Raw genomic sequence first — 25,318 nt, 5'->3', positions numbered from 1 at the left:
TGTGTGTGAATGCATATGCATATATATGTAAATATCCATGCGTAGTTGTTAAAACTTTAAACTGTCTAGGGTTAGGTACTTATTTAATAGCTAGCATTTGCAAAAACTGTTCGAACTTTAATAACCAAAAAAGAATTTAGTTTCCTTTCTAGAGTGCGTGTGTCTATATGTATGTGCATATGTGTGTCTGAACACATACCCACTAGTGCAAGTGTGTGTGGATACATACTTACACACAGACACACAAAATAAATCAAATAAAATACATCAGTGTAACTCAAAAAAGCAGAACTTTCAAACCTCACATTTATCATGTGCCTTTAAAGGCCCACAGGGAATAGCTGCTAAGTTTGATGAAATGTTTCAAACAGCAAAGAGATAAACAACTTAAGTACATTCAGAATGAAAAGATTTCTTCTTGACTTTTAATTACATTATATTGATGTTGCTTTAGAGACATCATTTGTTCACTGTGATTATTTCTATTCTACTCTGTTTTATTTTTGTCTTCCTTTATTTAACCTAAGAAATCATTATGTGCTTCCAAGTCTATAATAAATGGTGGTTTGGCCACATAAAGGTAGCAGACTGTAACTTTCAAACTGTTCTGGCTTAGTTTTTTGATAACTATTAGATTGCATTTCTCCAATGTAGGTAACTTGTTAGTACTGAGATTAGTTAGTATTGAGATTACATTTTTCCTATGTGTTAATTTGTCTCACTTAAATGGCATTCATTTCATTTAACATAATGACTGTGTCCATTAGTTGCAGAAACTTCAGAATATTTTAGGTAAGGTAAGGTCGGGCCACACAAATGAATACACATTTAGACTCATATTTGTGGATTATCCAGGGCACAAGACGTATTTGGAGTGATTTGTTATGAGGTCCAGATTCAAAAGATGTTCTATGAGGTAGAATTTTAATAGTAGGAAACATGGCAAAGGCCATTCCAAATGGGGGTGGCAATAATGTGGTATTATTATTGTCAAGTTGTGGTAATATTAGTGTCAAGTTGTAAAAATAGCAACATTTGCATATTATCCTTGTGCAGGGGTGTGCTGATCTTCTCTGTATCATTCCAATTTTAGTATATGTGTTGCTGAAGCGAGCAGCTCCCAATTGACCCAGCCATACCACTCCTGGGAATATATCTTGAAGAGGCAAAAAGGTATAGTAGAAGTGACATCTGCACTTTTACGTTCACTGCAGCACTGTTTACAATAGCCAAAACCTGGAAAAAAACGGAGTGCCCCAAAGCAGATGGATGGTTAAAGAAACTTTGGTACATCTACACAATGGAATACTATGCAGCTGTTAGAAAAGACAAAGTCATGAAATTTGCATTTAAGTGGATCAACATGGAAAATATCATGTTGAGTGAAATGAGTCAGGAAGAAAGAGACAGACATAGAAAGAACACACTCATCTGTCGAATATAAAGTAGTAGAATGGGAGACTAACACCCAAGAATAGTAGAGATAAGAACCAGGAGGTCTGCCCCACAGCTTGGAAACTGCCTCACATGCTGGGGGGAAAGGCAGCTGAGAAGGGAACACCTAGTAGAGAATGTTGGGAGGAGTCAATCAGGTCAAAAGCTGCATGCCGAAAGTAGACTATAGACCGAACATGAAGGCCACTCAGCACTTCTATTGCAAACTACAACATCCAACAGGAGAGAGAACAAAAGGAAATGCCCTGCCGCAGAGGCAGATTGGAGTGGTGGGGGTTGGGGTGAGGGTGATGGGAGGGAGACTGGGAGCATTGGTGGAGGGGACTGGGCACTGGTGGAGGGATGTAAACAAAATGCAAACATGAAAGTTTGTAAGTTTGTAAGTGTACCTCACAGTGATTCACTAATAAAAATTTTAAAAAATAGCAACATTTAGTGAGTTACAAAGCTGCATCTTCTAAGAAATATTTCAGTTAAAAGTTTAAAGCACTGGAGCTATGGAGGGTCTTGGGTGAAAGGATGTTGACAATGAATTAGTGAGGGAGAGAATTACCTGAAGGATGAAGGGATGAGCCAGAGTCTTAGATTCATGGAATGCTTCCCTTGCCTGGACAAACATAGATTTTCCCCAATGGGTATGTGACAATTTCTTTATCAGTTTGTTCCCTGTGCCAATACTGTTGACTAATATTTGTAAGATAGAAGGACATTTGTTTCTGGACCAGATGTGATCCTTTGCGGTCCTTGGATCAGATATTGAATTGTCTTAGTATATGTTGCTCCTGTAATGTCTCAATACACGTCCAATAAAGGTGAGTCAGCACTTTTAATTCTTTTGTTCTTTGTTTAAAGAAAGTCATAAGCCCAAAGATAAAGCTCAAATAGAGAATATGTCTCACATGTAAAAGGATCTGGGACAATGATCACCGCTATGCATGGTTAATATCTCTACATATTATATATATATATATATATATATATATATATATATATATATATGACTCGCTTCCGCAGCTTTTGGTCCACGTGCAAGGTCCAGGAGGGCTGGAACCTAATGTACAGCAAGGCCGGCGTGTCTGTGTGGGTCCAAGCTTTGGAGATAGAGCAGAGTTTGCACAAGATCAAGAGTCTCTTGCCCCTGCACCTGGCTGCCGTCACCAGGGCCCCTCAGAGGGGGTGGGTTGAGTTTCCCTCCCCACCCTGAGCAGAGCCCTGGCAGCTGAAGACCTCCACAGCCACAGCCATGCTCAAGGCTCCTCTCCACACGTTCTGACGAGCCTCACGCATTAAGGAACCAGCAGAGGAACCCAGGTGTGTGGGACCCGGGGCTGAGATCTCCAAGCCTGCTCAAATCGAGACTGGGCCTCTTCTGCCCAGATCCCCATTTTCTAGTAGCTAGATAGTCACACGCAGAAACTTTCCCCGGTGCTGCGTAATCCCATGTAATCCCATCAATGGCCAATATCCAGAGACTATAAAAACCAAGCTCCCGGACATTTTATAGTCTAGTTCTCCCTCTTGGAAAACGTTGCAAGCTACCAAGAGTTCTGCTGCCCACATGGGAGAGCCTGGCAAGCTCCCTGTGGTGTATTAATATGCCAAATACAGTAACAATGGTGGGTCTCATTCTCCTGACCCTGAAAGAGCATCTAATGCGGAGCCGTTGGGATAGATGAGTAAAGAGAGGCTGCTAAAATCTCAGGGCTAGGACAAGTGGAGATGTTACTCGGCCCACTTCAGCCAATTGAGCATCAATGGGATGATAGTGATAGTGATATATTTGACTCATGTTTCCCTTGAGATCTCCTTATCCATTTTTGTTCCTTTCAATATGTAGACTCTTTAACCTTTGAAATACTGAAAAGAACTCCTAGAGAACCTAAAAAGAGATCTTGAATTTAGGGTACCTTAGTTGTAGATTAAATGCTGTCTTTAATTCACCACATAGACTTAACTACTTCAATAGATGTTTGGAGGCTAAATTTCAATAGCTATTAAAGGAACTATTTGAACCAGATAAATCTAATACTCTTCTAATGGTCACCATCTTTCTTAATAGAATTTTTTTTTTAATTCTCCAAATACCAAGTGATTTTCCTCATGTATAGGATGAAAAGAAGCACATTATTGAAACATACAGTGTCCAGTACAAACAAACCCTAAAACTTATACTGAGACTATCAAGGAGTAAAATACAGGTGGTAGCTAAAAAGGCTACTCTGCTGGTATTTTTGGTGGAGAGCATATGTGGTCACAGTGTATCCTAAAACAAAAAAAAAATTACACTGTTGTTAATAAATACTACCTCAATCAAATTTTTGTTTGTTTTGGGTCTGCAATAGGTGGTGTTCAGACTTACTCCAGGCTCGGTGCTCAGGCGTCACTACTAGCTTGGGGAAATATATGGAGTGCTGAGGATCAAACCAGGGTCAGTCACATGCAAGACAAGTGTCTTATCTGCTTTTTTTTTTAAGCAAATAGTATGTGTGTGTGTGTGTGTGTGTGTGTTCACTTGTAAATCATATAGTGCATGATAGCATTCATTATCTTGAAAGGTCTTTTTTATACCCATTGATCAAATCTTATGGCAACCATTTGACACCTTGCTCTTCTATCGTACTAACAAAAATCTGCTCTCTTTTATGTAACCATAAGAGACTGTGGGGAGTTAGGTACTAATAAACAACAATAAGTAAAATTATCAGGGAGAAGGGTGGCTAATTGGACTTATATGTAGAAGGGGTCAAAAGTTGAGCCCCATTTTCACAGCGACCTCTAAAGTCCCAAACTAACAGCTAAGTGTAATGGAACAGAGGATCTTGGATGGGGTATAAATTGGTAAATGTGGGTAGCTGAACTAAACAGATGCAAAGTGAGACAGTTTGATATAAATTGGCTGCAAACTGGACACTTCTTTCTATTTTGTTGCTTTATTGTGTTGTTATGAGAATAGATATTTCTTAAAGGATACATTTTGTTTGTTTTGGCACAATCCCAACTTTTCATACTCCAAAATAAAAGCAAAGCATTGTAAAATACATTTAGTTTTAGATTTTGATCACTCTGAACCTAAATCTGACTGATATGCTCTCACTTGTCTACGTGTTGTGGAAAGAAACAGGGATATTGCATGTTTCCTTTTATGTTTTTTTCTCCTTACTAACATGACTGCAAAGCTTTAGGTTATAATCCGTAACACTTAGTTCTTGTTTTGTATGCATGTTTGTGACACAATTTGAAAAAAAGTGCCACTTAAGATTGGGATGGGCGACTGCCTTTTTCCAATCGACCTTCATGGGTTTTGAGTTTAGAGCTAAACCCGAGTCTGTCTGTGTTCCAGTCCAATTATGCCAGTGAAACGTGATTTTATTGTTCAAAGGGAAATGGCCTCTTTTTAAAAAATGCCCTTAGACATCAAATGATTTAAAAAAAAATTGCAAACGAGTCAGAGCAACACAGAATTAACTCTCCCTGAAATAAACGAGTTCTACAATTTAAAAGGGGAAACATCCTTAAATTTTTTTTTGAAAATTGCTCAATATCCAACAGTCAGAACATCAAGGCTGTGTGACAGTGCATTTGGCTGGCATGCATACATTTTTTGCAGAGGTATGGGGTGTGTTCTCTCCCCAGCTTCAAGTGGTCAGAATGGTTTTGAGCATGGAACCAGTATAGTAGTCCCTGAACAACCCAGACTATAGCCCCCAAAACAAAACAAATAAAAACCCATCGAGTTTTCAATAGAATTTATTGACATTTTGTGGAGCAGGGGCTCCTAAGCAATGCTCAGCTGAGCTAAAGGACACCCCTGGAATACTTAGCCAAGCAGATAGTGTGGGACCTGTGATACTGCTCTGTTTTGATTTTGTGGTACTGGGAGTCTTCAAGTTATCCCAGAGGTTATCAGAAGCCTCCAGGATTACTCTGGTCATGCTCTAGGGAGCAGCAAAGTGGCACCAGGGATTAAACCCAAGATCTATCTTGTAGATGCAAAGCAAGTGTCCCTGGTCCCTGAATTATTTTCCCTGTCCTGTTGACTTTGTAATGAATAGGTCCTCTTGTAATACTATGGATGCTGGTAAGAAGTGAAGACTGCTGTCATTCCTTGACTATCTAATTGCCCTTCACAGTTAGATAAAACAAAATCTACTATCTCATTCTACCTATCCCACAATTCTGTATTCTGAGGATTTTTTTTATTCTGAGGATTTTTATGAGCATAATTCTAAGTAGACAAAAATGTAAATACTGATATGAGTAGCCCAATTCTAAAAAGATATATTGTTAAATCAAAGTAATTCCATCCAAACCTGAAATAAGTATTGTAGATGAGAAAACAGAAAAAAAATAACCTTGAAGGAGAAGACTGCAGGTATGGAAAGCTCAGTGAGGAGACTTGCCAGTGAATGTGAACATGGAAATTTTTTATCCAGCCAATGGGGCATAAGGCACTGGAAATAAGATACTAAAATTCTTTAGAGAGAATACAGAGCATAACTTGGTCTAAATATTTGAGTTTTAATAGTTTGTAACTCTAATATATGCCTCAATTTATTCAGGACTGCTATAACATAATGCCATGAATGAGTGTCATGTAATAGAATCAGTTTTCACAAATCTGGAGCTTGGAATTACCAGGCAAAGGTGCTGAAATATTTCATGTCTGGTGAAGTTCCACTTCCTGTTACATATGTGGACTGCCTTTTTTCATGTCCTGGTAGGAATAAAAGGATTGGGGAGCTCTAGGTACTCTTTTATGAGGATATTGATAACATTCAAAAAATACTTTACTCTCATAAACTGTTCATTTTCTTTCTGCCTCCAGTTGTGAGTCTCTACTAGGCCTCAGTTTCTGTTTCCCCAAAGCAGGACTTGCAGTTTCTGGTAAACTCCTAGTTGAGTAATTCACCAAGATAAGGAATTGGGCAGTTGGGTCTGGTTGGTCATGAAGGGTCACTATACCCTTTTTAGAGTACTACCATTGTCTAATTGCTGACCACCATTATGGTAGGCCTATGCTAAAAATAATGCAGTATATATACTGTTCTTATCTCTGAACACTATATACACTGCTTGTGATTTGGAGTGGGGGTCCTTGTCAAGACTCCAATGTGTTGGATGAGACTTGGACCCTAGCTCAGGCTAGCAATAAAGTTCCTTTGTTTTTGCATTATCGTATGTGGACTTGGTCTCTCCGCAATCGGGGATCTGAAACGCACAACACAATTACTGTATTACTGTCATGTTGATGACATTTAAACATGGTGGAGGGATTATTTGGGGGCAGAGGGTGCTAATTCAATTGGAAGCAAAAGATAAGGAAATAAGACAAGAAATAAAAGTCATAAAAATCCCTTTGCTTTCCATTCATCTTCAGAATAAACCTAGATTAAAGCTCATGGACCAGGCTGACTCTCGCTCTCCACTTGAGCAATAACTTAACAGTGACATGTAAAGTAGAAGTTAAATGGCAGGACACTGGAGCAAGACTGCCTACATTTAAACCCTACATTTGCAACATATTATTCTCATGACCTTGAATCATTTTCTTAAATGATCTTTTTAAAAGTACAGAATAATATAATTTTTCTCACGGGATAGTTGGTAAAAATGAATTGGTGAGTTAATGGGAAATGCTCTGAAGAGTCCTGCGACATTGTTATGTACTTAATAATGGTGTTCTGTTAGAATTATTATCATTGTGGTTTCCACTGGTTGGTGTATCACTTGTATCACTTATCATCCAGTTGCTCATCAATTTGTTTAAGTGGGCACCAGTAGTGTCTCCATTCATCTCTGTTGCATGCTAGTGTATGTAGTCCAATGGCACCTGCTTGCTACAGAAACATGAAGAGCCTCAAACCGTTTGTTCAGGGTCTTGACAAAGAAGTCTGACCATCTCGTATGTGGGCAACCAGGCATTCTTTTGACATCCCTTGGAATCCAGTTGGTCACAGCTCTAGTCCAGTGGTCATTTCCAAATCATATTACGTGTTGGTGTAACATGAAAAAAAAAACATAATTACTTACATATCAGATGACGAAGATTAGTAACTAATTCCATATCCTAGAGCCAAGATTACCAACAAGAATTCTAAGCTTTCCCTGAATACTTGAATACTTGTTTCCCCAAATATTCCAAGTTTTATTTTTACCGGGTAAGTAGGGCTTTAGGTAATTAACACAAGGGCTGAATTTAGCATTCGTGGTTACAGAAAAGATTGGAATGCAAGAATTTAGGCCAGTATAATGTATTTTAAACTATTTTATCTTGTTACTTGACCCAAAGTTTTAAATTGTTTTAATGTTTTCATTATTTTGGTTTTGGGGCCACACTCATTGGTACTCAGGACTTACTTCTGACTCTGCACTGAGAGATCATTCCTAATCGGGTTCAAGAGCCCATATGGGGTACCAGTGATTGAATCTGGCTCGGCCACATGCAAGGCCAGCAATATATTCACTATACTATCTCTTCCGAGCTCATCAGGTGTTGTTTTTTTTTTTTAATGAAAGGGTGAATCTACCAGTGCAAAAGAGGACTGAGAAAATTTAGATTGGAGATGGCAGTTCCAATAAATGTAGCTGCAGTTACCACCACCAAGCTTGAGGCAGTAACACAAACCTTGTTGACCTTGCGAATTCACCATTGGGTACTCGAAAGCCAGATATAACTATTAATAACACTTACAGTAGCACATAAAAAGGGAGGGTTTTATGGAATTGAAGGCTGAAAGTGTTGAAAAATAAATTGTCTTCCCTCTTTTTGTCCTTCCTTAAATCTTCAGCTTCTAAATGTGTTTAGTAATTTTTCTTTTTATGCCGTTGTTGCTTTACATTTTGCCAGTGGTTTGTGCCTGTGCTGAATATTTATAGAGAAACTCAATACAATATATATCTTGTAAGTGCCTCGAGGGCAGGACCTGGGTTAATAAAGTCATAAAATTATTCATAACCATTCTGGGAGAAAGCCGTATAGTATTACAAAACTACATGAATGTTAATAAAAGACATAGAAAAAGAACTAAATCACAGATCACTGAATCCAAAATGGTGGCCATAGAGGTTTAAGTGTTCAAATCAACCTGAAATCTTGTTTGAGTAGATAAGATGGTTTCTATGCTAGGGAAACTAGGTAATTCTGTGGTTGGCAAAATTTCCAGTCATTTGAATCCACTAGGTTGTCTTTTTATTCGCATTAAGTATCCATCAAGGGTCAGCCAAGAGCTCTGCCTCACAACATCTTCATTCTAGGACACAGAGTATTGGGCAGCTCCTCTCTGGAATATTGCCAGTTGCCAGAACAAAGCAAAATACACGATCAAATCTGCATTTGTTCTTCAAATTTCCAACCAGAAGTAACACACTTTACTTCCATTTATACTTCCCGAAGCAAATCGTATAGTCATCTTCAACTTAGAATGTTGAAATCTAGGTAAGAAAGTCTAGAGTTCAAGCTTTCTGGTTTAATTTGGCTGTCAATCATGCCACTGAGAATTGTTTTCTTTAGAATTTCTCTTTTGCTCAGCCATTCTTAACACATTAGTCATTTTTACTCACACTTGGAGATTCTGGGTCACAAAATAGCCATTGCTGATTGAGGCTTCCTTTTTCTACTAAAAGCTGTGGGAAGAGAAAAGGTGGTAATATCAGCTGTATCTGTTGCCCTTGGCAGAAAGCTTCCTTAGAAAACTTCCATTTATCATTGTATCTTCTTGCACATGCATATTTTTTTCTTTTTTTTATTCGCTTAGGGTCACATCCGGTGATGCACAGGACTTCCTCCTGGCTCATGCACTTAGAATTTATTCCTGGTGGGTCTCAGGGGAACATATGGGATGCTGGGAATTGAACCTGGGTCATCCACGTGCAAGGCAAACACCCTACCCGCTGTGGTATCGCTCCAGCCCTGCATATTTTATCTTCTATCCTTCACCTAATTACTAGAAAACTATAAACAATGACCAAAAATGAATGGATGTTTTATAATTGGTTTTCTAGGATTTTTGTAACCAAGGAAAGTACACAGATGATATATATGGAATAATGAACATGTCTTCATATGATTAACAATCGAAATTTTAATCGCAGGTGTTTGGCATTGGAACAAGTGAGACCCACAAGGTTAGTGTTCGTCCACGTGCTCTTGAGTGACTTTTTAATAATGCCCTCATCCTGAGGAAGCCATTCAGATGGATGGTGTCAGCATTCGAAGATGCATGGTTGTTCAAGTGCCAACTTAGTTTGCTAGAGCTGCTGTAACAAAGTGCCAAAGACTGGGTGAGTTAAACATAAATTCATTCTCTTGCTGTTCTGGAAGATGGAAATCCCAATTAAAGTTCTTACCAGATCGGTTTCTTCTGCAAACCTCATGAATATTCCCTAGCTTCCTCGTGATTTGCCAACTATCTTGGGCCTTATAGACACACCCCATCTCTATCTTGTATTCATATAGCATTCTTTCTGTGAGTCTGTGAACCTTTAAATTTACAACGTTTCATTGTATTGGGGTCTATCCAAGTGAATTCATTGTTCATTTTATTACCTCTGTAAAGGCTTTATTCTGAAGTATAGTTACATTCTGCAGTACTGGAAGTTAAAACTTCAGTATGGAATTTTGAAAGAACATATGTCAACCCTTAACAAGAGGAAGAACATGAATATAATCTCAGTGGCAAAAATTATCAACTAAAACCACCAAAATTACATTATATAAAATCAATTTCTATATAATCTTGAAATATGTAAGACAACTAGGAAAGAGAAGAATAGATAGCAAACATCTGAGTAATATTGCCTGATTGGAGATAAAAATCTCTCATTCAAAGAAAAATCATTAACATATAAGTGATTGATATGATAAAAATAATGGTTATGGTAATTATTTAGATATTTGAATAATAATAATTATTGAGTGCTCACCAGATTTTATTGAATTTATATATAAAAATATGTAATGTCTCTCAAGTTCTTATAATTACTCTATAAGATGGACATATTATTTTTGCTCTACAGATGAAAAACCTGAAATTTTGAATAATTAAGCAATTTGCCAGGGATCATATAGCATGTAAGGGTTGGAGAAACCAGATTTCAAACCCATCTTTGTCAGAATTAAAAGTTTCTGCGCATCAGCTTCACTTTACTTGAAGAAAATTACTTCAACTCAGGGTAACGAATTTCTTTTTTTCTAGGATATTAGGAATTACCTAATACCCTAGGGTATTAGGTATTAGGGTATCACACTAAAAATACAACAGCTATTTTCTATAGGTGGGGAGAAATTATATTCCATCCAATTTTTGTCACACTGGTCAGACAAGAGCCATGCATAATACTGACAAAACATTATCATCCTGTAAGCTACCAAAATTCTGTTTTGACCAAAGATGAATTTGCTTTTGAATGGGGGAGGTTCTTTTCTGGCAGTTAGAGCAAAGTTCCTGGGTATAACCTCTAAAATCTCCACACTAGATTGTAGATTCAGCATTTCTTTGAGGGAAGCAATCTTGCATCCTGGTTTGCCAAAACTATTTTGAGTAAGAATTAGCACTTTAGAATGGGTATAAAAATTACTCATTTCAATAAATGCTATTGCTGGATAGAGACAAATGGAAAGATAGAATAAATTTGCACCTTTTGGATGGACATATCAGAAAGAAGCCAAAGAATGATTTTGTTTGGATGTCTCTATTGGATGAATGGAGTAGAAATTTGACATCAATCAACAAACTCTCAGTGTTGACAGCAAAATTGGAAAAGAAAATGGAACTTAAAATGCTCTGTATTCATAAATTTGAGGTTTTTTCCTAAATATGTTAAAATATTTAAACAATAACTAGTTTCAAAGAATTATAGTCCCTTCTTGACTTCATTGATCAAATCAACTGACATGTTTGTGGTATAAATTCATATTCATTGTTATTTGAAGGAAGAGAGCAGGGCAATGTCTGGGGCTTGTGGGGCTGTAAATAAGCACCCAAAGATATGTTCAGTTCACATACCTAAATGTTCAGAATTTAAAAATCAGGGAACAAAGTAACAATTATGTTAAGGATGTATTCAAAGGGCCAGAGAGCTTTTGTAGATGCCTTGCATGTGGTCAGCCCCTTGACAGATGTAGAATATGCAAATATATTCTTATTTGCTTTCATTAAGATTTTGTGTTTTAGTCTTGTGTTTGCATGTATGATTTCTTTTTTATATGCAAAAGCTACTTAGTTTAATGGAACTACATTAATTACTTTTCTGTTTGCTTCCTTTGTAGTTGAAGCTGAATGTATTACCTATGTTTACTACTTTCATGTGTGTTATAGTTCCACGTTTTATATACAGGATTGTAATCCATTTTGAATTAATTTTTGTAGGAGCAGTAGCACAGTGGGTAGGGTGTTTGCATTGCAAGAGGGAGATCTGGGTTCGATTCCTCCATCCCTCTCGGAGAGTATCCCGCATGCATGGCAGAGCCTGGCAAGCTACCTGAGGTGTATTCGATATGCCAAAAACAGTAATAAATCTCACAATGGAGATGTTACTGGCGCCTGCTCGAGCAAATCGATGAATAACGGGACACCAGTGCTGCAGTACTATAGTGTAGTGTTGAGTGATGACCTGATTTTTATTTGTTTTTTGGTGTGTTTATTCTGTGTATGTATATGTGTGTATGTGTGTGTGTGTGTGTGTGTGTGTGTGTGTGTGGTTGTCCAATTTTTCAGCTCCATTTGTGGAAGGGATGTTATTTTTTCATTGCAGGAACTTGCTTCATTTGTCATAAATTAACTAACCCTATGTATGGGAGTTTACTTTTGGTTCTCAGTTCTGTTCCACTTTTTGTATATCTGCTTTTGTTTTAATACCATACTGCTTTAGTATGGTATGTAGTTTTGTTTGCAGTATCATTTGAATTCTGGGGGTGTGATGCCTCTAATTTTATTTTATTTTTCCCTCAAGTTTGCTTGGGCTATTCAGGGTATTATGTGGTTTTATTTAAAAATGTATTGTTTGTTCTATTCCTTGAAAAAGTACCACTGGGATTTTGATAGTGATAATAATGAATTTGTAAATTGCTTGGGCAATTATGGAAATTTTAACAATTATGGTACTTCAAATTCCAAAATATGGAATATGGTGCCATCCATTTTGCCTTTAAAAATGTTTAAAATAGAGAGAGAGCCTATAAAACTCAATAACTATACAACCAATCCATTTGAACAAAGGGCAGAAGACCTGAGTGGACATTTCTATAAGGATGGCATACAAATAGACCATAGGGACATAAAATAACCTTCAGCATTACTTATTATTAGGAAACTCCCTATAGTGAGCATTCTGAACTATCAACTCACAGTTGTGACAAATATATATTCCAAAACATTAAAAACCAAATATTGGCAAATGTATAAAGGAAGTAAGTCTGGTACATCACGCATGAGTATTTAAGTCAATACAATATGTATGGAAAACAATATGGAGACTTCTTAAGTTAAAATAAAAGTAGTATATAATCCTACAATAGTTTCTGAGAATTTACCAAAAGGAAAAGAAAACTCCAATTGAAACAATAGTTTAACCTTTTTGTTCATGGAACAGCATTTATAATAGCCAAAACATAGAATCAAGCAAACTGCCATTAAGCGGAGTCTGTATAAGGAAGGTGTGATTTGTACAACTTTTTAGCTACTAAAAAAAGATTAAATAATGTCTTTTGTGACAGCATAGAATTAATTTGATGATAATAGCTAGTAAAATGATACAGAAAGTAAAATAATAATATTTTATGGTTTAACTCATATAAAAAAATAAAGGCAAAACATGGAGCAAAAATATTTAGTCATTCAGAAAAATTTGGTAGTTATAAGTGGGAAAGAGGAGGAAAGTAGGAAGAAAAGCATAAAAAGGGATATTATAAGAGCTGTTGACTAGAACTTGGGAGGTGTTTACCCTAAGATATAAACTAGATAGAGGTGTGAAGCTATTCACTCCAAATTTTATAATATTGCTAGGCAATGACAATTCAATTTAAAAAAATGAAATTGGGGCTAATTTGGCAAAGCATTCCTGGGTCCTGGTAATCTAAAAAAGAAAATTTGTAAGGATGAGAGCTAAAGCCTGTCACCTCATTTTCATATTTCTAATAGTTCTTGGGTTGTCACTTTAACTTGCTACAGAGGAGAATTTGAATAGAATTGTTGGTTCCACCAGATAACTAGTATAAAGTCAGAGAATACAGTTAGAAATCACTCAAACATTCTTAGAACATTGTAAATAATACAAAAACACACGTGTGTGGGAGGGATGATGTGATGTGTGCTGTTCGAGGGCTCTCACGGCAGTGCTCTCTTGCCACTCATGTATGGTGCTCTTGAGTTGCTATGTATGGACCAGATGGAATGGCTCCTCCTTTGGGCTCTGCAACTGTGTGTGTTTCTGTGCTCTATTCTGTCTGTCTACCTATCTCTGTTTCTGTCTCTGTAGTCTCTCCTCTGGTCTCTTCTGATCTCTCTCTCTGTCTATGTGTCTTCTCTCCTGCTTCTGTGACTTCCTTTTGCTTCTGTGTCTTCTCTCTCACTTCTGTGTCTTCTCTTTTGCTTCGGTGTCTACTCTCTTGCTTCTGTGTCTTCTCTCCCCACTTCTATGATCTGCTTCTGTGTCTTCTCCCCTCCTTCTGTCTTCTCCCTGCTTCTGTGTCTTCTCCTTGCTTCTGTGTCCTCTCTTGCTTCTGTGTCCTCTCTTGCTTCTTCCCTCACAGTCTTAGTTTATAAAGCAATCATATAGGATGGTGACACAAAGGTGGGTTGAACATTAACAAATCAACAAAGAGGGATAAAACCACTCCTCCAGGAGATTAACAAAATCTCATCTAAGGAGATTACTCCAGATTACTAGGAGATCTGCTGAAGGGTGGGATCCAAACAAGAGTATGTTGCTTTCTTCTTTCCTCAGCTAGTAATCCACTTAAATAGTTGTAGTAAATCTGCTTCTAATATTTATAGCAATGTCATTCTGTATGAACACAGTAAGAGATATATCAGACTTAAAGTTTGGTTCTTCCTGAGGACATTCACTGTATATTCCAGACCACATTCTTCAGGCCAGGTTAATCTTCCTAACCCCAGCAGGGTCCTAGTCTTGTCGTTACTTTTGGATTGTGACAGCATTTGTCTATGACCATGCTCTCAACTTATAGTTGAGTATTGTGTACTTTGGCCTGGTCCATTTCAATGCCAGGGTAGCTCACGGCTTTCCCTGGGTCCATTCCGTCCCTTGTCGGGACCCTGATTTTGGGGTGCCAGGAAATAAGGGCAACTGAGTTGAGAAAGCAGATGTCCAGGAGTAAATATTATTGGAGTCAATCAGCTCCCAAGTTACAAAGCATAATATTAACTATCTTCCTGTGTTCATACAAGAAAGGACATTGCTTTAAGGTAAACTAAGTTCCCTGTGGCAAGGCTAAAAGACAAACCTAATGTTATCCTACAGAACATAAGACTTCAAAATAGTTACAATAAAGTCAAAGTTATCAGAGAGTTTTTGATCATCATCTCAGTGAAAACATGTGTTTTCTAAGTGAAACCATGAGTGAAAACAAAGGACTATTTACTATTATACATAGTAAAAACAAAGGACTATTCTTTGATTATTCCACTAAGAAAGAAATAAATGATACAATTGTAACATTACTCCTTTAAAACTGTGTCTTGATTTATTTTCCCTTGATTAAAAAGATAATGCACATGAAATCATTTATTTGTTTCCAGGTAGTTCTAACTTTTTGGTCATTTTTTTTTCAAAAGTGAAATACATGTTTCCAATAATCTGCAGCAATAAATGTACACTTGTTACTGATAATCTCAGAAAATTCTTGGAAGAACAAGTTTTGTTAAACAAATTGTATGGATTTCATCTTTGTTTTACATTGATTTACTACATTTTTTGGGCATATTTTGTTTTCTTGTATGTGTTCCTCATTTCTAAATGTGAGCCCACATCTTACTTTTATTGAAAATGTAGAATTCCAGGTAGTTTGAAACATTAGGAGGTACTGCAGCTAAATATTTACTACTAAGTCTCAAACAGAATTAAAGGACCATAACAGTTGGAGTTTGCCTTGCAAGTACCTAACCTGGATTTGATCCCTGAAGCCCATATGATTCCCTGAGCCCGCCCACCAGGAGTGATTTCTGAGCACAGAACCAGGAGTAAGACCTCAGCACCATCAGGTGTGGCCCCAAAACTTAAAAAAAATTAAAATATTTTTTAAAAAGGAGGAATTAGCCTAGAAGAAACTCCAAATTCAGAGATGATGGGATCTTAGACACAATGTAATTCAATATTGAGTATGTATCATTTTCTTTTCTTATAATTATTAGGAAAGACATGTAATATTTAACAGCTAGTTATTCCATGATACTGAGGGGAAAATATAAGAAATCTGCTATAGGAAGCCTAAGAATGTGTAGACATCAGGAGATCTAGGAACTATTTTTAAATTCCCAAGAGAAGGAAACAACAAGTAAAGGGTGTTTGGAGAACCCACTTGGGTTGGGAGATGTGTGCCGAATATAAACATAGATCTAACACAATGGTCACTCAATGCCTCTATTGCAAACCACATAAAAGGAGAGAGAGAACAAAAGGGAATGCCCTGCCACAGAGTTGGGGGGGTAGGGAGGGGGATTCGTTAGGGGTGGTGGGAGGGATACTTGGATCATTGGTGATGGAGAATGGGCAATGGTGGAGGGATGGGTACTTGATTATTTTATTACTGAAATGCAAAACATGAAGTTTGTAAGTTTGTAACTGTACCTCATGGTGATTCACTATTAAAAAAAATAAAAACATACAAATGCTTAGGGTTTATACTTATAGATCAATACTTTTATTCTTCAAATATATTTTCATAATCACAAGTTCTAATAATTTACTTTTATCATCATATTTAATATTTCTAAGCCATACCAAATTCAATGCAGGTAAATATTAAATATATTCTCAAAAATTTAAACTTTGGTAGAGGCAAGAGTGTTGAAAAGTTGAATACAAAAAGTTTCTTCAGGGTGATAGGAAATGTAATTTCTAACTCAACCAAAAGGGCATTGTCAATATTTCTAAAAAAATAATATTAAATTTCTTTTGAAAGTCCTTTACTTCTCTTCAGTCTTGATTTGGGTCCTGGTGATTGCAGGCCAGATGGGAAAAACTGATAAAAACTTAGCAGCAGATGTTGGTAGATATCCTGACAGCTGTTTGATATCCAGATACATGAATTATCAAAATAAAGTCTTATCTTCAGGGATTTTGACAAGAAAGGAAATATATTGAAATAGTATTACACTAGTAGATTCTGCTCTGACAAAAAGCTAAAGTTAAAATTTCTTAGGCTAGGACATTTACTTGCTTTGTGGGGGAAAAAAAAGAATCACTTAGTATTCAGTGTGGTACCATATATAAATAGCTGCAATAATTTGTTCTAATTTATCTAAATTTGAATTTTCTTTTGTGCAGGGTAGTTTTGTGGTTCTTGAATTTTCTTAATATTTTGGGAAGTCTATATAAGAATATCTTGATAATTTTCTACTGATAAAAAGCATAATAATGCCACTGTCTTCATAAAGCCCAAAATTGAAGCGGTATTTATCACAACACTTTCTTTTTTTTTTCATTTATCTCCATAGAGTTATTATTCACTCATTAGGAGAGACACATGCAGAAGATACAAACCAGTACTTTGCTCCAGTTTCTTTCCTACCTTTGGTCTCTTTCTAAACAAGTGGCATGGACTTGTGTCTATTTCTTAAACTACTGTGGGCTTTGGGGCTCTGTATAATTGCTTAGATAAACTTTCTTCTCACAAAGCTCTTCGCAATAGTAATTCCCCCACTATGATCACACTTTCTTTTAGTGGGATTTTTCCACACAAGATTCTTGTTCTTGTTTGACTTAGAAGAATTTGTTTGACACAGAAGAACTTGTTCTAAACTATTGAAGTTCTGGTGTGTTGGGATCAATTTAATCTGCATCTATTTTAGCATTGCTCCCAACCCAGTACTCAGTGACCACATTAGTTGCAAATATATGGGTATCTAACTGATAGAAACTGATTTTTAAAAAAGTGTCAGTTTTATTCCATAAAGAACCAGTTAAATGTTTTCTAGCATATCCTAAAATGTAAAATGTATCAAGTATCCTATGTCAACCCTTGAATAATCCACTACTCTTAATGTGAATGAAAGAGCTTCTTTGCTCTATCAACTGAACAACACCTCTATTTCCCACTGAATTGTTAATAACTCTCATAGCGATGGAAATCAGTGACAAAAATCTAAAGACTATGTTTCAAAAATGAATAAAATCTAAAGACTCACTCTATCACTGTATCACTCTCTTGCATTGCTCATAGGTTTGCTCAAGCAGGCACCAGTAACGTCTCCATTGTGAGACTTGCTGTTACTGTTTTTAGCGTATCAAATAAGTCACAGGTAGCTTGCCAGGTTCTGCCATGTGGGCATGATACTCTCGGTAGCTTGCTGGGCTCTCCAAGAGAGGCGGTAGAATCCAACCCAGGTTGGCCACGTGCAAAGCGAACGCCCTACCCGCTGAGCTATTGCTCCAGCCTATCTAAAGACTATTTTTCCAAAATAAACAACAAATTGCAACAGTCTTATTTTATTTATATATTTTAGTGAAGCAAGAAAGTTCTCACTGATTGAAGTTTACTTTGAAAAAACTGAGCAAAAGAGAAGAATATATATTTAAGAGAAAACACAAGCTTCTCCACAATAAAAAAAAGAAGCAGAAAGAGAGATGCATGTTTAAGGAGGAGCACAAGCTTGAAAGAACAAGATGCCAGTGTGATTTGGAACTGAGAAAATAAACAAGAATTATTCATTTTTGAGTTTTAATATTCCATTAACATGTATTAACACATGTTTGCACATGCCAGTTATGTTTTCTTTGAGAATACCTGAGAATCATTTCAATGCAAGTATGTCCTGTACTATGTTAGGTCTTAGTAAGGAAGAAATATGTTTTCTCAACTGAATTTGCCAATATCAGGCTTGGAAGAAAAAAACTAATGAGGCAAAAACAACCCCAAAAAACTCAAGGAAAATGGAATTAGATTGCATGTTGTGCAATGCAGGTTTAAAGAAACTTAGGAGTTTTGAGAGGAGGTGAATAATATAATGATGGGGATTGAAATGAATCTTCATGATTATGAGAAACGTAAACAGAATCTTAGAGATGGCGTGCATATTTTTGCATGTAAGTTTGTAACTATAGGAAAAGAAAGAAATCGATATTTGACTGTCTTTTATAAATACTTTCTTAAGAGTACTTGATATGTTTTTGATGCCCCAACAAATTTATTTTATGAATATTTGTATTAATAGGTAAAATAAGACACTTAAGTCAATATATTTTGATAGCAAAATGAAGATATATTCAGACAGGGAATATTTAATGTCATATTGATTAGTATTTGGGTATCCTAATGTCTTATAAATATGACTCCAAATTATCATCCTATTTAATTTTTTTCTTTTCTTTTTTGAGGCAACTGTGATGTAAAATTTTACAAACATTAATAACTTTTTGAGGTATAATGTTGTCTCACCATAAACACTGTAGACCCCAGCACCTCAAGCAGATAACTAGATAAAGAAATTAGAAGACCTATATATGGTCTGCTTAGAACTCTCAGTAGACCCCTAAGCAAAGAGCCAGAAGTAAGCCCTGAACACTGCCAGGGGTAGCCAAAAACATGAACAAAACATTCCTACAAAATCCTCATATGAATTATAAATAAATAAATAGGACTGAAGATAGAGTGTGAAACATGCCTTCTGACAGATTTGCTCCCCAGCACTATATGATGCCCTGAGCACTGCCGAGTGCAACCTTGGGACACCGCTGAAGTTAGTGCCACGTTTCCACCACAATCTAGAATTATTAAACATAAATTAACCCCAAACAGTTGTGATGCAGACTTACAGTCCAATGCTACTCAGTTATAAGACAAGATGGAATCTTGTGTTTTGCTACAAAGTGAGTGAAACTCAGTGATGTCATGTCTAACGATGCAAGGCAGAAGAAGAAAGACTAATGATGGGTGAAATAGTGCAAGGGAATATACAAAACCTGATAAAATTAATCCCCTAGATGCTGAAGAAAAGGAGACTTTCATTTAAAACTGAGCTGGGTTAACATCGTTTATACTTGCTTTAGAAAGGTATTTGGTCCTCAAATGACATGAGTATCTGAGCTATTAATGGCTTATCCCTTTCTTAACATGTCGTGTCTACCAGCTTTGCCAGAGTGTAATAAATAAATAGTAGAAGAGGTAGTCTTTGGTGTTCATTAATTTCTTGGTTAAAATGATGCCACTGGAAACTTGGTAAAACAACTTTGCTCATCCTAAAATGCAGAGTCCGCCAAAGCAAACCAAGATAGACAAAACAAAGGGCACATCAACATAATGTACATATTGTGGGGATTCTTGAAGGTCAGGGCATGATCTTTTACTTCTTAGTGACATATAATGCCAATATTTGTCAGATCTTACCGAATACTAAAGCTCAGGCAAAGAAAAAAATGCATTGCATGACATTTGTGTTTTGTCCTGTAGTGTTACATATCTTATTGTTATAAGCAACCAAAGTTGATGATTAAATGGTTGGGCTATTATTTGTTCTTATTGTTAATGAAACATGTCTAGATTTATGATGTTACAAGGGGATGGTATGCTATTCAAATATTGCCAATATGAAATTAGATAAATATCTGTTATAGCTTTTGTCTTTGTCTTCTTTTATAAAAATATAGTAGTCATAGAACCTGAAAAGATACTGACTACCCTGTGTGTGGGAAGATGGATTCTGAAAATACCACAAATAATAACAATTGATAATTCTAATGCTAGACTCTCTTTCCTAAGGAATAAGTAATTTTTACATTAATATGGAACTGGAACTTAAAATGATAATATAGCAGTCAAATATTCATATTTGAAATCAAATTTAAAAACATATTTGAAAATTTGAAAACATATTTGAAGACAAATGCAAAATTATATTTTTTTCTAGTTTGTGTCTATATTAAAATTATCTAATCTTGTGATTAGATGATTTTGGATCAGTAATCTATAGGCCTATTCAGCAATATTTTTTTCTTTTTAGGTTTCCTATCTATAGGTTATAAAAATCTATTTATAGAAATTAGAGATGTTCACACTGAGTCTTTATAATTTTTAAGAACTGATAGAACCTTGATGATGTCAAAAACATTATAGCAGCATTAAGTGTTCATGTTCACACAACTGAATTAGTATGGATTGCCTAATGCTCCCTTCTGTATCGCTTGCAGGCTTTGGTAACTCCAATGGGGCATAAAGAGTGAAGTATCTCTTGAAGACTATCACCAGGAGCAAGATTAGTGCTGTGAGTATTATTTTCACCCTCAGAAGAATAAATTGGATCACATGGAATCAACTATATTAATGATCTTTAAAAGGTGATGGACTAAAAATAACATAATCCAAAAGAAAATTTAAAAACTCTTGAATATGAAGAAGTCTAATATTCTCTGAACTTAAAAACATGAGAGATTGGTCTAAATATTTTATGACTATAAGAATATCAATTTTATATAAACTAGCAATTCAAAGAAGATTGTATATGTTTATTTGACTTTTCTAATCACTGCTAATTTCTGATATTCATTGTGCATGCCATTTTTTAAATATGCCTAACCATCTAGACTTTATTTTGGTTTAAATTGTGAGATGGCAACCAAACCTTATTGTTCATCTGTGCTCTGTATCTTTTTCCCAGAGACTGATTTTCAATCATCTGCCAGCACTTGCCAATGAAGCTGCCTGCCAGTGAATTCATACTACCATAAGGGAATTTTCAGTTCCATATTTGGAGTGGATTAGAAAATGGATAGATATTGCTATCCTCTTCACGGTTGTTTTTTCCCGAAGATTTTTCTGATGAACCACATCCTAGCCATATGGTCTTAAAATATATAAAAAAAATCCTTTAATTATGAGGTAATTTCCAATACAACCATTGTATGTATCTCAAAACAACCACAGTATGGGAGGGGAAAAAAGAGAAGACTCAAGATAATATAAATAATCTTCAGGGGATGGAAATGAAGCACACAAGAAGGAATGCTTTGTTTCTTGAATTTTCCTGTCAAGATGTCTATCAACTGTACTGACCTAATTTAGTAACCACCAGCATCAGAGTTCTTTGTGCCAGAAGTACAGATACTATAAGTGACCATGGCACTTTCGAGAAGGAAAAATGTGTGATGAACAAGTTTGGAACATGGAATATGGTTGAAAATTATTCGGTTACAAATCACAGTCTTTGACATAATTTAATAATAGGTTTAACACAATTTATATGGGAAACACAGAGCCGACTTCCTCTGCACAATTCTCCTTCCCTCCTGAGTGCGGGCTGCTGGGGTGTCACATCCAAATTCTTATGCATGAGTAATCTTGCCATATTCAGTAATATATTCCTCTTATGAGAAAGTAATCAAGTACAATATAACTGATGACTTCCCTGATTCAGTAATCAGTAATTTGTGATCAATTTTACCTGATGGTGACAGCCTGGTGTATAACTTAGTGCTAATGTATATTACTGCATTTCATTTCTTTGGAGTCTGTCAGCTGAGTAAAGGGGGGGGGGGTTGGGGAGGAAGAACTCCTCCCCCTCCATCCATAAGTGGCACGGCACTGGACTCCTGGTGTTATTAAAGGAAAATTGGAAAAGTTTCCAGAAGATTAAGCAGAAAGCTTACAACTTGCACACGACTCTCAATTTTCCAGTGGCTCTGACAGAAGGATAAATCTTCAGCTGTTTTAACTAAAATGTAAGCAAACCCAATGTCTAACTACAGTAAACAAAATTTATTATGATTCGGACGTGGCAGTGGTGTTTACATCTAGGTTGACAAAATTGCCAATGTGTGAGACCCTTAGTTAAGAAAAATGTAGTAGGCTTATTGTTATCCATCAGGCAAAAGAAAGAGGAATTTTTTTGAGAGTTATGGGCAAAGTGACTTTGAACTATACACTTTGTTTGTTTGTGAATCAAAAACATGATTCAGTTTTAAACATAAAATAAATGTCTGATCATACGGTGTGAACTGTGTTCACTTTTTTTCCTAAATAAGTTCTCATATAAGATGCAAATAATGCATTATTTTTCTTTTTCAAGTTGAGGTATATTATGCCTTCATAACTCATAAAATGTTTATAAATCCTTTTCTCCATTAAAGAAAGACCTTGAAGAAATGACTCAAAAGGTAGGTTAAGAAAAAAGTTTCAACTCTCATCTGTGGTCCTCATAATATGGCGGTCACCACGTCCTTCACCCCCAGCAAGGAAAAAGGCGAGAGAAAGAAATACCTTCCCACTCCTGGGCAGGCATGGGGCCTCGCTTAGTTCTCAGTCTGGAGACATTCTGCAAGGAGCTACCCATACTAAAAGTAGTTTAGCTGGCCTCTGGAGTCATGCTCGTGCAGCTGTGGAGAGGCCGCACACGTGTTGCAATGCTCTAATATCTGGAAGAAATCTCCCTGGACTCAGTTGCTAAAATACAGAAATCCAAAACTGTGTGGCTGCAGACCTCAAATCTCTTCACAACAGGTCTGACTCTAGTGGGGAACTTCTAACAATAATATGAGGTTTTTGTTGAAATATTGAATGTAACCAAAGTAAAGAGAAAGTAAAGTGAAATTTATCAGTTGGGGGGGATGGGACGTATGCTGGGTTTTGGGGTTTTTTTTTTTTTTTGGTGGTGGAATATGGGCACTGGTGAAGGGATGGTTGTTTCAGCATTGTGTAACTGAGACTTAAACCTGAAAGCATTGTGATTTTCCACATGGTGATTCAATAAAATAAAAAAAATAGAAAATAATTTCATAATAGAAACAAATAAATTAATTTTCAGTAAAAAAAAGGAAGGAAGTTTCAAGAACAAAAAGACTCTATAATACCAGGTTGTTTGGACTTCAATACAATGTAGAGGAAAGTGTTTGAAAAGTGAGCAACTACAATAGGGAGAGATACTGAGGTTGACAGAAAGGTCTTTCATTTACTTTATTTTTTGACTAAACCTATTGGAACTTAGATTAAAATTTTAAATATATTGGGTACGCCACACACAAGAAGCATTTGTTCTTGAAGCTTGACCATGTTTGTTGCAAATCACATTTGCTTTATAGCAGCCAGAGTCTTCCAGTCATATACACGCTGCTATAGTTATGAGCAAGGACTTCTCTGGAGTAGTTTACAACTGCAAAAATTTTGTGAAAATGTAAAGTCTAAATTCTCTCACATTATGCCTCAGCTTCCTGCTGACTATCTGTCTTTCCATAGGAAAGCTTTACATATAATTAGGGGGAAATTAAAATGATAAGAGCTGTATAATGAACATTTTCAACTAATACTGGTTGGGGGGAGGAGAGAGGGCAAGGAGATAGCTCTCAAGTGGTAGTACACATATGAAAGTCTTTGAGTTTTATCCGTACAACCAAATATCCCTGAAAACCCCCGAGTTTCTATTGAAAAATTAAAAAAAAATAGTGGATGCATATTTCTCTAATACCAAAGTTATCCTTGTAGTATTGAAGCATAAGCTCTTAAGGGTCTATAAAGAGAAAGAAAATAAAAGTAAATGGAACAGAAATAATGAGCAATACATTATTTTCTTATAAGATCTTGTTTTGGAATTATTGACAAATGATGTGAAATTTTTCCAGGTTTTTCTATTTTTCAGTTGGAACCCAGATTTACATGAGTATAAAGTTTGGTGCCATATGGAGCATTTCTCAGTTCTAGGTCCAAGTTTCCCCTCCCAGACTGTAAGACGATAATATTTATAGACTATCCAAAGAAGACCTACTATAAATGATAAAGGGTGCATTGTATTATCAAAAATAATATAATAAAGTGTTAAACTTGTACAATATAGATAGCATACTCCCAAGCATACTTTATAATTCTAAGGATTCATTCATAAATTAGAATTGGTGTTTTCTATTTTGTTGATTGCTTCTCAGTAAGGAATAAAATTTCACTAGAATATTTTATTAGAAATTTCCATGAAATATCTTACCCTTAATTTAGAACAAATTTATTTATCTTGTTCTATACTTGCTTCCTTAAAATGTGTCTTTTTTCAAACTTTGGTACATCTACACAATGGAATACTATGCAGCTGTTAGGAGAGATGAAGTCATAAAACTTGCTTATAAATGGATAAACATGGAGAGTATCATGCTAAGTGAAATGAGTCAGAAAGAGAGGGACATACATAGAGGAACTGCACTCATTTGTGAAGTATAAAATAACATCACATGAGGCTGACACCCAAGGACAGTAGATACAAGGACCAGGGGGATTGCCCCATAGCTGGAAGACTGCTTCATGAGAGAAGAGGAGAAGGTAGATGGAATAGAGAAGGGATCACTAAGAAAATGATGGCTGGAGGAACCAGTTGGGATGGGAGATGTATGCTGAAAGTAAATAATGGACCAAACATGATGAGCTCTCAATGTCTGTGTTGCAATTTATAATGCCCAAAAGTAGAGAGAGTATGGGGAATAGTGTCTGCCATAGAGGCAGGGGGAGGGTGGGAAAGGGGGGGTATATCCAGGATATTGGTGGTGGGGAATGTGCACTGGTGGAGTGACGGGTGTTTGATCATTGTGAGATTGTAACCCAAACATGAAAGCTTGCAACTATCTCACGGTGATTCAATAAAATTAGAAAAAAAAAATTTAAATGTCTTTTAATCTAAAAAAAAATAAAAATGTCCATGTACATATTATATATCACTTG

The 25,318-nt window shown here is 36.1% G+C and overlaps 1 pseudogene; it reads right to left on the bottom strand.

The window, feature by feature from the left end:
• Positions 1-1,020: 1,020 nt before the first annotated feature.
• On the bottom strand, positions 1,021-1,117 carry LOC129402893 (U6 spliceosomal RNA; annotated as a pseudogene).
• Between the last annotated feature and the right edge of the window lie 24,201 nt (positions 1,118-25,318).

Source organism: Sorex araneus, chromosome 2, assembly GCF_027595985.1.
Source record: "Sorex araneus isolate mSorAra2 chromosome 2, mSorAra2.pri, whole genome shotgun sequence".
Taxonomy (NCBI): Eukaryota; Metazoa; Chordata; class Mammalia; order Eulipotyphla; family Soricidae; genus Sorex; species Sorex araneus.
The sequence above is the reverse complement of the archived record's forward strand: the minus strand, read 5'-3'. Positions and strand labels throughout refer to the sequence as shown.